Consider the following 15,375-nt stretch of genomic DNA (forward strand, 5'->3'; position numbering starts at 1 on the left):
TTTCATGTGTCATTTACAGAGTAGAGGCTTCTTTCTGGCCACTCTGCCATAAAGCCCAGATTGGTGGATTGCTGCAGTGATGGATGACCTTCTGGAAGTTTCTCCTATCTGCAACAAAGGCTCTTTGGAGCTCAGCCAACATGGCCACTGGGGATCTTGGTCACCTCGGTTACCAAGGTGCTTTTCCCTTGATTAGATTGGTGGGGACGGACAGCTTTTGGAAGAGTCCTGGTTGTGCCAAACTTCTTCCATTTAAGAACTATGGAGGCCACTGTGCACTTGGAAACTTTCAGTGCAGCAGAATTCTTTTTGCATCCTTCTCCAGATCTGTGCCTCCGCACAATCCTGTCGGTGAGCTCTACAGGCAGTTCTTTTCCTCCTCCTATGGCTTGGCTTTTGCTCTGATATTCAACTGTGAGACCTTATATAGACAGGGCTCTGTCTTTCTAAGGCTTCATGCACACCGCTGTGTTCCGCGGCCGAGAGCGGTCCGTGGTAACCCGGCCGGGATTCCTGCTGACAGCAGGAGCGCACGGCGTCATTGGTTGCGATGACGCCGTGCGCTTCATCCCGCTGCTGCTGTACAGTAATACACTGGTATGATCTATACGAGTGTATCACTGTACAGCAGCGGCAGCATGAAGCGCACGGCGTCATAGCAACCAATGACGCCGTGCGCTCCTGCTGTCAGCAGGAATCCCGGCCGGGTTACCACGGACCGCTCTCGCCGCGGAACACAGCGGTGTGCATGAAGCCTTAATCACATCCAAGCATCTGAATTTCCAGGGGTGACCCCAATCAAGGTGTAGAAACATCTCAAAGATGATGAAAAAAAAATAGGAGCCCCACAGAGCTACTGTAAGTTTCAAGTGTCATAGCAAAGGGTCTCAATACTTATATTATGCCAAATATTAGATTTTCCTTTTTCATAAACTTGCAAAAATCTCTAAAATTCTGTTTTCACTTTCTCGTTATAGGGTATTGAGTGAAGAATGATGGGAAAACTAGATTTTTTTCCATTTTTGCACAATGCCGCAATGTAATAAAATGTGAAAAAAGTGAAGGGGTCTAAAGACTTAGGGCTCATGCAGACAGCCGTTCGTGCATTGGGGACCACAATATGCAGTCCCCAATGCACGGGAATATCCGTGGCTTTTCCGCAGACAGATGCAGACCCATTCAACTTGAATGTGGTCTGTGATCTGTCCGCACCACTAAAAAAAGAACAAGCACCATGGAGTGCTTCCATGGGGGTTCTGTGCCTCCGTTCCGCACAAACACCTTCCGGATTGCAGACCCATTCAAGTGAATGGGTTTGCATTTGTGATGCGGGTGCGCAAACGGCTGGGGCCCGTATATTGCAGACCCACTGCAATGCAGGCCCAGCGGGGAAACGGCCGTCTGCATGAGCCCTTAGTAAATTAATAGCTGCAGTTTTAGTGGCAGTTTTTCTCATATTTCTTTGCACCATGAGTGTCTTACAACTTGCGTTTTCTTCATGCAGTTTTTCTCCTAAAGAGAAGGTTTAAACTCCTGAAAAAAAATGCCAAGATCTTAGACAATAAAGAGGCCACCCCCAAAAAAAAACTGGAGCAAAAAGAAGAAAAAAAAATCTTATCTATCTTGTGTTTCATATTTCTCATAGACCTTAGCTATCATCTGAGCTGGCGTTTTTAACTCAAAAAACACAGGTGTAAAAAAATAAAAATAACAACAGTGCAGAAAAACACTACAAAAAAAAAATGTGTGAAAGTACCCTTACGGGTCTTTCACATGAGCAATTGAAATTTGTCAGAGTCTGTTTAGTGAATAACTGATGGTTTTTTCTTTGCAAGATAAGGACTCATACACATGAACCTAAGGGCTCCGTGCTCGTATAGCGGACCGTAGACGGCGGTTCTGCAATATACGGGCTGTGCGCACTCCGTGCTGTGGATGCCGGACCCACTGACATGAATGGGTTCGCTGATCCGCAAGATACGGGCAAAAAGATAGGACATGTGCTATCTTTTGCAGAGCGGAGGCACAGATCGGAAGCGTTTTCATGGCTTTCAGGTCTATGCCTCTGCACCGCAAAAAAATATGACATGTCCTGTTATTTTGCGGATTGCGAACCATTCAAGTCAAAGTTAAAAGGGTTGTCTCTCATGGACAATGGGGGCATATCGCTAGGAAATACCCCCATTGTCTCAATAGGTGCGGGTCCCCCGCTGGGAACCGCACCTATATCGAGAACAGAGCCCCGCAAGTGAAGGAGTGCGCACTGCGAATGCGCAGCCGTCCTCCATTTCGTTTTCTATGGGGGGGCGGCGAAAATAGCCAAGCACTGGCTCGGCTATTTCTGTCGGCCCCATAGAAATGAATGGGAGCGGGGGCCGCGCATGCGCAGTATGCTCCCATTCACTTCTATAGGGGGCCGGCTTGGTGGTGGCCGGACCGGAGTCCTCCAGCCACCAACTTGCGGGGCTCGTTCTCTATATAGGTGCGGGTCCCAGCGGTGGGACCCGCACCTATAAGACAATGGGGGCATAACCTAGCGATATGCCCCCATTGTCTATGATGAGACAACCCCTTTAATGTGCATAAGCCCTAAATCAGACTGCATTCAGTGTTTAAGGTTTTTCTTTCCGTCAGGACCTACATCCGTTTTTATGTGGGTGAAGAAAAACTGAAGAATAACACACCTCAAATAGAATATATCAGTGAAAAACAGACTGCATCAGGATACCATGTGTGTACTGGCAGTTTTTCTTCACTGGCCTATTCACTTGAATGGACCAATTGTACGTGAAAAAACCGATGATGATAGACCATGCTTCGATATTTACTGAATGGATAGATGGTCAGTAAAAAGCATGTGAGCATATACCATTGAAATAAAAAAAAAAAAAATGTCGGGTTTCAGTCCGGATGCCTGTCCGTTCACAAGAACTCGCTTGTGTGAAATTAGCTTTAGGGCTCATTCAGACGGCCGTATGCTGTCCGCAAAAAATGCGGATTTTTTTTTTGCGGATTAGATGTTGTCTCATTCACTTCTATGGGGCCCTTTTCTTCCATTGCACTGCTCAGCAAAAAAATGAAACATGTCCCATACTTGGTCAGTGAAAATCGGACTTGGCCCTATTGAAGTCTATGGAATGCAATCAATTTTTTTGGCGGACATGCTGAACTGTCCGCAAAAAACGGATCCGCATTTTTGCGGACAGCATACGGCTGTCTGAATGAGCCCTTAGGCTACTTTCCCACTTGCGGCAGAGTGATCCGACAATCTGCATGCAAATGGACAGCATTTGTAGACGGATCCGGATGTGGATGCTCGCTTACAAATGCATTGCAAGAACGGATCCATCTCTCGGGTGTCATCCGGAGAAACAGATCCGTTATATATTTTTTTCAAATTTATACTGGTCTGCGAATGCCGCAGCCCGGAAAGATTGGATCTGGCATTGCAGTATTTTTATGCCGGATCCGGCACTAATACATTCAATGTAAATTAAATGCCAGATCCGGCATTCTGGCAATTTGATCCGGAATTTTGGACAGAGATAATACCGCAGCATGCTGCGGTATTTCCTCTGTCCAAAACGCCATTCAGTGACTGAACTGAAGACATCCTGATGCATCCTGAACGGTTTTCTCTCCATTCAGAATGCATGGGGATGAAACTGATCAGTTATTTTCCGGTATTGAGCCTTTATGACGGAACTCAGCGCCGGAAAGAAAAAACCCTAGTGTGAAAGTACTCTTTATACTACTTGCGCAATAAAAAACTTTTGTCCACATTCCAAGACCTATAATATTTATGTTTCTGTTAGCAAAAGGGCTCACGACCGTTGGATGTTTTGCGGTCTGTAAATTGCGGATCTGCAAAACACAGATCCTGGCCGGTGTGTGCATTCCGTATATTTGCGGAACGGAACAGCTTGACCCCTAAAAAGAACAGTCCTATCCTTGTCCGTAATGCAGACAATAATAGGACATGTTCTATTTTTTTGTTGAATGGACATACGGAAACAGGGTGCGCATTTTTTTTTGTAGCCCATAGAAGTGAAAGGTTCTGCTTACCGGCCGCAAAAAAAACAAAAAACGGAACAGAGACAGGAAAAAAAATAAGTTTGTGTGCATGAGTCTAAACTGTGTGATGGCGTGTTCCATTCATCTCTATGGGAGGCATGGAAATAGCTCAGTGCTGTACTCGCAGTCTCCAAAGTCTCTGTAGAGGTGAATGGCTTGGCACTGTACACGCCTGACCTTCCCAATGGGTGAGGGCTCCATATTATTATGATGATACAAACGTTCTTCCTGATAATCAGCCTGATCCGAGTGAAAAGACCTTAAATTGCATCTGTCAGCAGATTTGTACCTGTAACACTGGCTGACCTGTTACATGTGCATTTGGCAGCTGAAGACATCTGTTTCTGTCCCATGTTCATTATGTTCCGCACTGCTGAGAAAAATTATCTTTTAATTAGGGCTGGTCGATTTTGCCAAAACATAAAATCTCTTTTTTTTTCAACCCAATGGATGATTTTCGATTTGAGAATCTTGATTTTCTTATTTTTGTTAATGAAACTTAAAAAAAAACCAATACTATATGACCGGCTGTGCAGGGGTTACTATACCGTAGCAAGGAAAAGTATGTGAACCCTTTGGAAAATGATATGGATTTCTGCACAAATTGGTCATAAAATGTGATCTGATCTTCTATCTAAGTCACAACAATAGACAATCACAGTCTGCTTAAACTAATAACACACAAAGAATTAAATAAATGTTACCATGTTTTTATTGAACACACCATGTAAAACATTTACCGCGCAGGTGGAAAAAGTATGTGAAACCCCTAGACTAATGAAATCTCCAAGAGCTAATTGGAGTGAGGTGTCAGCCAACTGGAGTCCAATCAATGAGATGAGATTGGAGGTGTTGGTTACAGCTTTCTGTCACCTACCAGAGCTTTGGGACGTTCTCACAGCTCTGTTTCTCCACCCCCTGTGATGATGTCACTACTAGAGCTGGGAGGTTTTCTGTTTCCTTCCTCCCAGCTGTTCCTCCTCCGTTTGATTCCCCTGCCTTTATATTCCCCCTCCTCCTATTGTAGGTGTGGATTATATTTTCATTTGGGTTGTAGCTCTTGCTTGAGTATCTTCCCTTGTATGCTATCCTTTCACTGGACCTGTGTTCTACTGCAGCAAAGTACGCCGGATATTGCCAGCCTGTCTTTGGATCCGTCTTCACTGCGGCTGCAGCCCTTCAGCTAAGTGTGCAGACATTGCTGTGTAACTGTTTGTTTTCTGACTGGATCCGAGGCGACCACGGTTTCCCTCCATATACTGAGCAGGGCACGGTGGCCGTGCCCCTTCCACTATTGTAGGGGTTACAGTGGTCCTTCAGTCTTAGGTACGCGGGCATGCCTCCTTCCACCATTTGGATCCGGGCATGGGCTTAGCAGCATAGGGAGAGCTTTTGAGGGTCTGACAGGGGTCACCCTTTATCCTCCCTAGTTTGGGTCCGGTCAGTAGCTCTATTTTCTGTGCATGCTCTTGTTGCTCACATACAGCCGTGACATTTTCCTGCCCTATAAAAAACACACACCAGTTCTGGGTTTGCTTTTCACAAGAAGCATTGCTTGATGTGAATGATGCCTCGCACAAAAGAGCTCTCAGAAGACCTACGATTAAGAATTGTTGACTTGCATAAAGCTGGAAAGGGTTATAAAAGTATCTCCAAAAGCCTTGCTGTTCATCAGTCCACGGTAAGACAAATTGTCTATAAATGGAGAAAGTTCAGCACTGCTGCTACTCTCCCTAGGAGTGGCCGTCCTGTAAAGATGACTGCAAGAGCATAGCGCAGACTGCTCAATGAGGTGAAGAAGAATCCTAGAGTGTCAGCTAAAGACTTACAAAAGTCTCTGGCATATGCCAACATCCCTGTTAGCAAATCTACGATACGTAAAACACTAAACAAGAATGGATTTCATGGGAGGATACCACAGCGGAAGCCACTGCTGTCCAAAAAAAAACCCATTGCTGCACGTTTACAGTTTGCACAAGAGCACCTGGATGTTCCACAGCAGTACTAGCAAAATATTCTGTGGACAGATGAAACCAAAGTTGAGTTGTTTGGAAGAAACACACAACACTATGTGTGGAGAAAAAGAGGCACAGCACACCAACATCAAAACCTCATCCTAACTGTGAAGTATGGTGGTGGGGGCATCATAGTTTGGGGCTGCTTTGCTGTGTCAGGGCCTGGACGGATTGCTATCATTGAAGGAAAAATGAATTCCCAAGTTTATCAAGACATTTTGCAGGAGAACTTAAGGCCATCTGTCCACCAGCTGAAGCTCAACAGAAGATGAGTGTTGCAACAGGACAACGACCCAAAGCATAGAAGCAAATCAACAACAGAATGGCTTAAACAGAAGAAAATACGCCTTCTGGAGTGGCCCAGTCAGAGTCCTGACCCCAACCCGATTGAGATGTTGTGGCATGACCTCAAGAAAGCGATTCACACCAGACATCCCAAGAATATTGCTGAAACAGTTCTGTAAAGAGGAATGGTCAAGAATTACTCCTGACCGTTGTTCACGTCTTATCTGCAACTACAGGAAATGTTTGGTTGAAGTTATTGCTGCCAAAGGAGGTTCAACCAGTTATTAACCGCCTCAGCTCCCCTAGCTTAAACCCCCTTAATGACCAGACCACTTTTTACAATTCTGCACTACACTACCGTATTTTCTGGCGTATAAGACGACTTTCTAACACTAGAAATTATTTTCAAAAGTCGGGGGTCGTCTTATACGCCGGGTATACTGAGATCCGATGGTATATTCTAATCTAGACTATACAGGGCCCCGCCGCTCACAATAGTACATTTATAAACTGTAATTCGTAACTTTAACGAATGTTACCGGAGCTGAGAGTAAGGTACCCTAGTAAAGAGATGAGCGAGGATTAAAGTTACGGTTTACAGTTTATAAATGTACTTTACTGTGAGCGTCGGGGATGGCACTGTTTAGGGGGGGGGGGGGATCTGTGGATGGCACTGTTTAGGGGGGGGGATCTGTGGATGGCACTGTTTAGGGGGGGGGATCTGTGGATGGCACTGTTTAGGGGGGGGGATCTGTGGATGGCACTGTTTAGGGGGGGGATCTGTGGATGGCACTGTTTAGGGGGGGGGATCTGTGGATGGCACTGTTTAGGGGGGGGGGGGGATCTGTGGATGGCACTGTTTAGGGGGGGGGGATCTGTGGATGGCACTGTTTAGGGGGGGATCTGTGGATGGCACTGTTTAGGGGGGGGATCTGTGGATGGCACTGTTTAGGGGGGGGATCTGTGGATGGCACTGTTTAGGGGGGGGGGATCTGTGGATGGCACTGTTTAGGGGGGGGGGATCTGTGGATGGCACTGTTATGGGGAGGGGGATCTGTGGATAGCACTGTTTAGGGGGGGGATCTGTGGATGGCACTGTTATGGGGAGGGGGATCTGTGGATGACACATATAGCATAAGATGCTATATAGTGTCATCCATAGACCCCCCCCCCCCCCCATAGCAGTCTAGGGGGGGGATCTGTGGATGGCACTGTCTAGGGGGGGGATCTGTGGATGGCACTGTTTAGGGGGGGGGATCTGTGGATGGCACTGTTTAGGGGGGGGATCTGTGGATGGCACTGTTTAGGGGGGGGGGATCTGTGGATGGCACTGTTATGGGGAGGGGGTTCTGTGGATAACACTGTTTAGGGGGGGGATCTGTGGATGGCACTGTTATGGGGAGGGGGATCTGTGGATGACACATATAGCATAAGATGCTATATAGTGTCATCCATAGACCCCCCCCCCCCCCAATAGCAGTCTAGGGGGGGGATCTGTGGATGGCACTGTTTAGGGGGGGGATCTGTGGCTGGCACTGTTTAGGGGGGGGGATCTGTGGATGGCACTGTTTAGGGGGGGGGATCTGTGGATGGCACTGTTTAGGGGGGGGGGGGATCTGTGGATGGCACTGTTATGGGGAGGGGGATCTGTGGATAACACTGTTTAGGGGGGGGATCTGTGGATGGCACTGTTATGGGGAGGGGGATCTGTGGATGACACATATAGCATAAGATGCTATATAGTGTCATCCATAGACCCCCCCCCCCCCCCAATAGCAGTCTAGGGGGGGGATCTGTGGATGGCACTGTCTAGGGGGGGGATCTGTGGCTGGCACTGTTTAGGGGGGGGGATCTGTGGATGGCACTGTTTAGGGGGGGGATCTGTGGATGGCACTGTTTAGGGGGGGGGGGGATCTGTGGATGGCACTGTTATGGGGAGGGGGATCTGTGGATAACACTGTTTAGGGGGGGATCTGTGGATGGCACTGTTATGGGGAGGGGGATCTGTGGATGACACATATAGCATAAGATGCTATATAGTGTCATCCATAGACCCCCCCCCCCCCCCCCCCATAGCAGTGCCATCCACAGATCCCAGTCAGTTCCCTGGACTGGAGAAGATAGTCTTGAAGACAGGGAGGGCTGGGCATTTAGGGGTAGCCTTATACAGCGATTATAGCCCAAACCCTATATTTTAAATGGAAAAGTTGGGGGTCGTCTTATACGCCGGAAAATACGGTACTTTCACGGTTTATTGCTCGGTCATACGACTTACCACCCAAATTAATTTTAGAATAAAATTAACTGGGCACTCTCAGAATATCTGCATCAATTGAAATTTATTAGCATATATTACAATAGCACTAAACAACAGTATGTATTGGCGGTAATAAACACTATATAACAATATATAAATAAACACAACATGCAGTAATATGTAAAACAAACGGGAAAATATGATAAAATCGAGGAATAAAATTGGAATACTCGATAGTAAAATGATCGTATAAATACTCCACCGAATATTTATATGGAAAAGTCACCTCGGATACTGGTCGCAATAATATTAGAGGACACCGTTTATTGCGACCAGTATCCGAGGTGACTCTTCCATATAAATATTCGGCGGATTCCAGACTTCTTCTCACGCTTTAGGGCCCCTAAAATGCCAGGGCAGTATAAATACCCCACAAGTGACCCCATTTTGGAAAGAAGACACCCCAAGGTGTTCCGTGAGGGGCATGGCGAGTTCATAGAAGTTTTTTTTTTTTTTGGCACAAGTTAGCGGAAATTGATATTTTTTTGTTTTTTTCTCACAAAGTCTCCCTTTCCGCTAACTTGTGACAAAAATTTCAATCTTTCATGGACTCAATATGCCCCTCAGCGAATACCTTGGGGTGTCTTCTTTCCGAAATGGGGTTATTTGTGGGGTGTGTTTACTGTTCTGGCATTTTGGGCGGGGCTAAATTGTGAGCAACCCTGTAAAGCCTAAAGGTACTCGTTGGACTTTCGGCCCCTTTACGCACCTAGGCTGCAAAAAAGTGTCACACATGTGGTATCGCCGTACACAGGAGAAGTAGGGCAATGTGTTTTGGGGTGTATCTTTACATATACCCATGCTGGGTGAGAGAAATATCTCTGTAAATTGACAACTTTGTATAATTTTTTTTTTTAAAGTTGTCATTTACAGAGATATTTCTCTCACCCAGCATGGGTATATGTAAAAATACACCCCAAAACACATTGCCCTACTTCTTCATGTGTGACACTTTTTTGCAGCCTAGGTGCGCAAAGGGGCCCAAATTCCAATGAGAATCTTTACGATTTCACAGGGCATTTTTTACGCATTTGGATTCCAAACTACTTCTCACGCTTTAGGGCCCCTAAAATACCAGGGCAGTATAAATACCCCACAAGTGACCCCATTTTGGAAAGAAGACACCCCAAGGTATTCCATGAGGGGCATGGCGAGTTCCTAGAATATTTTTTTTTTGGCACAAGTTAGCGGAAAATGATTTTTATTTCATTTTATTTTTTATTTTATTTTTCTCTTACAAAGTCTCATATTCCACTAACTTGTGACAAAAAATAAAACTTTACATGAACACGCCATGCCCCTCACGAAATGCCTTGGGGTGTCTTCTTTCCAAAATGGGGTCACATGTGGGGTATTTATACTGCCCTGGCATTCTAGGGGCCCCAAAGCGTGAGAAGAAGTCTGGAATATAAATGTCAAAAATTTTTTACGCATTTGGATTCCGTGAGGGGTATGGTGAGTTCATGTGAGATTTTATTTTTTGTCACAAGTTAGTGGAATATGAGACTTTGTAAGAAAAAAAAATAATAATAATCTATTTCCGCTAACTTGTGACAAAAAAAAAAAAATTCTATGAACTCGCCACACCCCTCAAAAGTGACCTTTTATAGCGCCGCATCGATTTTACGGTGTTTTTGCAGTGATCAGAAAAAATAACATTTCTGTCACTGCGGTGGGGCGGACTGAACGCAAGTGTGCGCACAAGATCAGGCCTGATCGGGCGAACACTGCGTTTTTTGTAGAGCCTCTAGAACATGTCCTATTCTTGTCCGCAATTGCGGACAAGAAAAGGCATTTTCTATATAATTATGGCAATGTGTGGATCCGCAAAATGCGGAAAGCACATTGCCGGTGTCAGTGTTTTGCGGATCCGCATTGTCCGTGTTTTGCGTATCCGTGGATCCGCAAAACACATACGGACATCTGAATGGAGCCTTACAGAGGGGTGAACAATGACAGGGGGGTGATCAGGGAGTCTATATGTGGTGATCACCCCCCTGTCATTGATCACCCCCCTGTAAGGTTCCATTCAGACGTCCGTATGTGTTTTGCGGATCCGTAAAACACATACGGACGTCTGAATGGAGCCTTACAGGGGGGTGATTGATGACAGGGGGGTGATTAGGGAGTCTATATGGCAGTGCTCCAGCCTAAAAAAAATACCTAGTAGCCATTGGCTCCTGAACTGAAAAATTTTAGGAGCCAAATCAAATTTTTAGTCGCCAAATCGAAACTGAATCAAAATTTAGGGAACCTGACAGCGCTACGCCGATCAGATCGGCGTAGGGTTGTTTTGAAACCAAAATTTTGATTCGCTTTCGTCACCATAAAAAAGTATTGCGATACTCAATACCGCGCAAAAAAAAAAAAAACACCAAAAAAAGCTGCGTGCATTTCGCATTTTATGAAACATTCGGCCCATAATAGAACAGTCCTATGCTATTTTTTGGGGTGACAAGGTGACTAAAAAATGGCGAATGCTCACCGCATAGGAGATATTTTTGAATAATTTAATAGTTTGGACAGCGCTATGTAATATGTTTATTTATTTATTGTTTATATATTTTATATGTAAAATTGGCAAAGGGGGGATTTAAACTTAATATTTTAGGGTACTTTCACACTAGCGTTTTTCTTTTCCGGCACTGAGTTCCGTCACAGGGGCTCTATACTGGAAAAGAACTGATGAGGCATATCCCCATGCATTCTGAATGGAGAGTAATCTGTTCAGGATGCATCAGGACGTCTTCAGTTCAGTCATTTTGACTGATCAGGCAAAAGATAAAACCGCAGCATGCTACGGTTTTATCTCCGGCGAAAAAAAAATGAAGATTTGCCTGAATGCCGGATCCAGCATTTTTCCCCATAGGAATGTATTAGTGCCAGATCCGGCATTCAAAATACCGGAATGCACCCGCACTAAATCCGGACCCATTCACTTCTATGGGGCTGTGCACATGAGCGGCGATTTTCACACATCACTTGTGCGTTGCGTGAAAATCGCAGCATGCTCTGTTGTGCGTTTTTCACGCAACGCAGGCCCCATAGAAGTTAATGGGGCTGTGTGAAAATCGCAAGCAAGTGCGGATGCGGTGCGATTTTCACACATGGTTGCTAGGATAAAAGTCTATTCACTGTATTATTTTCCCTTATAACATGGTTATAAGGGAAAATAATAGCATTCTTAATACAGAATGCATAGTAGAAGGTCAATATAATAAACATTGGTGGCGCAGTGCGCCCCCCCCCCCCCCCCCCCATCACCCCAGTATAATAAACATTGGTGGTGCAGTGCGCCCCCCCATCACCCCAGTATAATAAACATTGGTGGCGCAGTGCGCCCCCCCTCAATATAATAAACATTGGTGGCGCAGTGTGCCCCCCCCCCCAATATAATAAACATTGGTGGCGCAGTATGCCCCCCAATATAATAAACATTGGTGGCGCAGTGCGCCCCCCCATCACCCCAGTATAATAAACATTGGTGGCGCAGTGCGCCCCCCTCAATATAATAAACATTGGTGGCGCAGTGTGCCCCCCCCAATATAATAAACATTGGTGGCGCAGTATGCCCCCCAATATAATAAACATTGGTGGCGCAGTGCGCCCCCCCATCACCCCAGTATAATAAACATTGGTGGCGCAGTGTGCCCCCCCCCAATAAAATAAACATTGGTGGCGCAGTGTGCCCCCCAATATAATAAACATTGGTGGCGCAGTGCGCCCCCCCATCACCCCAGTATAATAAACATTTGGTGGCGCAGTGTGCCCCCCCCCAATAAAATAAACATTGGTGGCGCAGTGTGCCCCCCCAATATAATATACATTGGTGGCGCAGTGGGCAGTGCCAATGAGGGTTAAAAACAATAAAAGAAAATTAACTCACCTCCTCCAGTTGATCGCGTAGCTGCCGGTCTCCTGTTCTTACTTCTTGCTTCAGGACCTGTGGTGACATCACATGATACATCACATGATCCATCACCATGGTAATGGGCCATGTGATGAGCTCAGTGACGTCACCACAGGTCCTGAAGAAAGAAGTAAGAACAGGAGACCGGCAGCTACGCGATCAACTGGAGGAGGTGAGTTAATTTTCTTTTATTATTTTTAACCCTCATTGGCACTTCCCACTGCGCCACCAATGTTTCTTATACTGGGGAAGGGGGGGGGGGGGCGCACTGTGCCACCAATGTTTATTATACTGGGGAAGGGGGGGGGGGGCGCACTGTGCCACCAACGTTTCTTATACAAATACAGGAGGCGTGTGCCGGAATCAAATAGCCAGCACCCGACCTTTGTGACAGGGGGCTGCGATCAGCTACAATTAACCCCTCAGGTACCGCACCTGAAGGGTTAACTCAACTGCAGCTGATCGCAGCCCCCTGTCACAGAGGTCGGGTGTCGGCTATTTGATTCCAGCACCCGCCTCCTGTATTTGTATTACAGGTCAGTTATCTTTATTAGTGGCGCAGTGGCCACAGCCCCTCCCCTCCTCCTCCTGTCTCTTCTTATTGGCAGCAGCGGGGGCAGCAGCACAGGGGGGAGGGAGAGACTCCTCCTGCGCTGCTGAGAACTATCATCTCCTGTGCCCGCCGCTGTATTGAGCAGAGCTGCGGCGGCGGGTCTAGTCGCAAATGGCGACAAGACTAAAAAGTCTTGTCGCCATTTGTAAATTCTAAGTCGCATTGGCGACCATTTTGGTCGCCATCTGGAGCCCTGTATGGGGTGATCACCCCCCTGTCATTGATCAACCCCCTGTAAGGCTCCATTCAGATGTCCGTATGTGTTTTGCGGATGTCTGAATGGAGCCTTACAGGGGGATGATCAGGGAGTCTAATATGGGGTGATCAGGGGTTAATAAGGGGTTAATAAGTGACAGGGGGGGGAGTAGTGTAGTGTGGTGATTGGTGCTACTTACAGAGCTGCCTGTGTCCTCTGGTGGTCGATCCAAGCAAAAGGGACCACCAGAGGACCAGGTAGCAGGTATATTAGACGCTGTTAACAAAACAGCGTCTAATATACCTTTCAGGGGTTAAAAAAAAAAATCACATCTACAGCCTGCCAGCGAATGATCGCCGCTGGCAGGCTGTAGATCAGCTCGTTTACCTGCAGTTCCTGTGAACGCGCGCTCGCAAGAGGAATGAATCGACCGCCTCTGGAACGCAATCAAGACCCGGCCTGGAACATGGGGAGTAGTCACCAGCCTAGCACTAGGACTACTCCTAGTAAGCGCTGTCCTGGATCAGCTATTCACATTCACAGCTATACTAAATAAACAAAATGTCAACCACCTACTGCCGCTGACGCATCTGAACTACTGGCTCCTACTTCACAGAGGCCAGGAACCTCGGTGACACGAATCTACCATCAATGATGGTCCCTTGTGCCTTTCTACAATATGGATATATTCATATACACTCACCTAAAGAATTATTAGGAACACCATACTAATACGGTGTTGGACCCCCTTTTGCCTTCAGAACTCCCTTAATTCTACGTGGCATTGATTCAACAAGGTGCTGATAGCATTCTTTAGAAATGTTGGCCCATATTGATAGGATAGCATCTTGCAGTTGATGGAGATTTGAGGGATGCACATCCAGGGCACGAAGCTCCCGTTCCACCACATCCCAAAGATGCTCTATTGGGTTGAGATCTGGTGACTGTGGGGGACATTTTAGTACAGTAAACTCATTGTCATGTTCAAGAAACCAATTTGAAATGATTCGAGCTTTGTGACATGGTGCATTATCCTGCTGGAAGTAGCCATCAGAGGATGGATACATGTTCTCATTCTGTTTACGCCAAATTCGGACTCTACCATTTGAATGTCTCAACAGAAATCGAGACTCATCAGACCAGGCAACATTTTTCCAGTCTTCAACAGTCCAATTTTGGTGAGCTCGTGCAAATTGTAGCCTCTTTTTCCAATTTGTAGTGGAGATGAGTGGTACCCGGTGGGGTCTTCTGCTGTTGTAGCCTATCCGCCTCAAGGTTGTGCGTGTTGTGGCTTCACAAATGCTTTGCTGCATACCTCGGTTGTAACGAGTGGTTATTTCAGTCAACGTTTCTCTTCTATCAGCTTGAATCAGTCGGCCCATTCTCCTCTGACCTCTAGCATCCACAAGGCATTTTTGCCCACAGGACTGCCGCATACTGGATGTTTTTCCCTTTTCACACCATTCTTTGTAAACCCTAGAAATGGTTGTGCGTGAAAATCCCAGTAACTGAGCAGATTGTGAAATACTCAGACCGGCCCGTCTGGCACCAACAACCATGCCACGCTCAAAATTGCTTAAATCACCTTTCTTTCCCATTCTGACATTCAGTTTGGAGTTCAGGAGATTGTCTTTACCAGGAGCACCCCCCTAAATGCATTGAAGCAACTGCCATGTGATTGGTTGACTAGATAATTGCATTAATGAGAAATAGAACAGGTGTTCCTAATAATTCTTTAGTTTAGTGTATATGGTGAAACTCGAAAAATTAGAATATCATGCAAAAGCCCATTTACCGTATTTTTCGCCCCATAAGAATGACTTTTTCCCCCCCCAAAATGGGGGGGGGGGAAATGCCCCTGCGTCTTATGGGGCGAATGCTCGCAGTTTTACATCGCAAGCTGCGATGTACGAGCGAGCGGGGGAGGGACTGGGAGGAGGAGCTGGGGGCCGGCAATAGCGGCGG

Source organism: Bufo bufo, chromosome 1 (assembly GCF_905171765.1).
Source record: "Bufo bufo chromosome 1, aBufBuf1.1, whole genome shotgun sequence".
Classification (NCBI taxonomy): domain Eukaryota; kingdom Metazoa; phylum Chordata; class Amphibia; order Anura; family Bufonidae; genus Bufo; species Bufo bufo.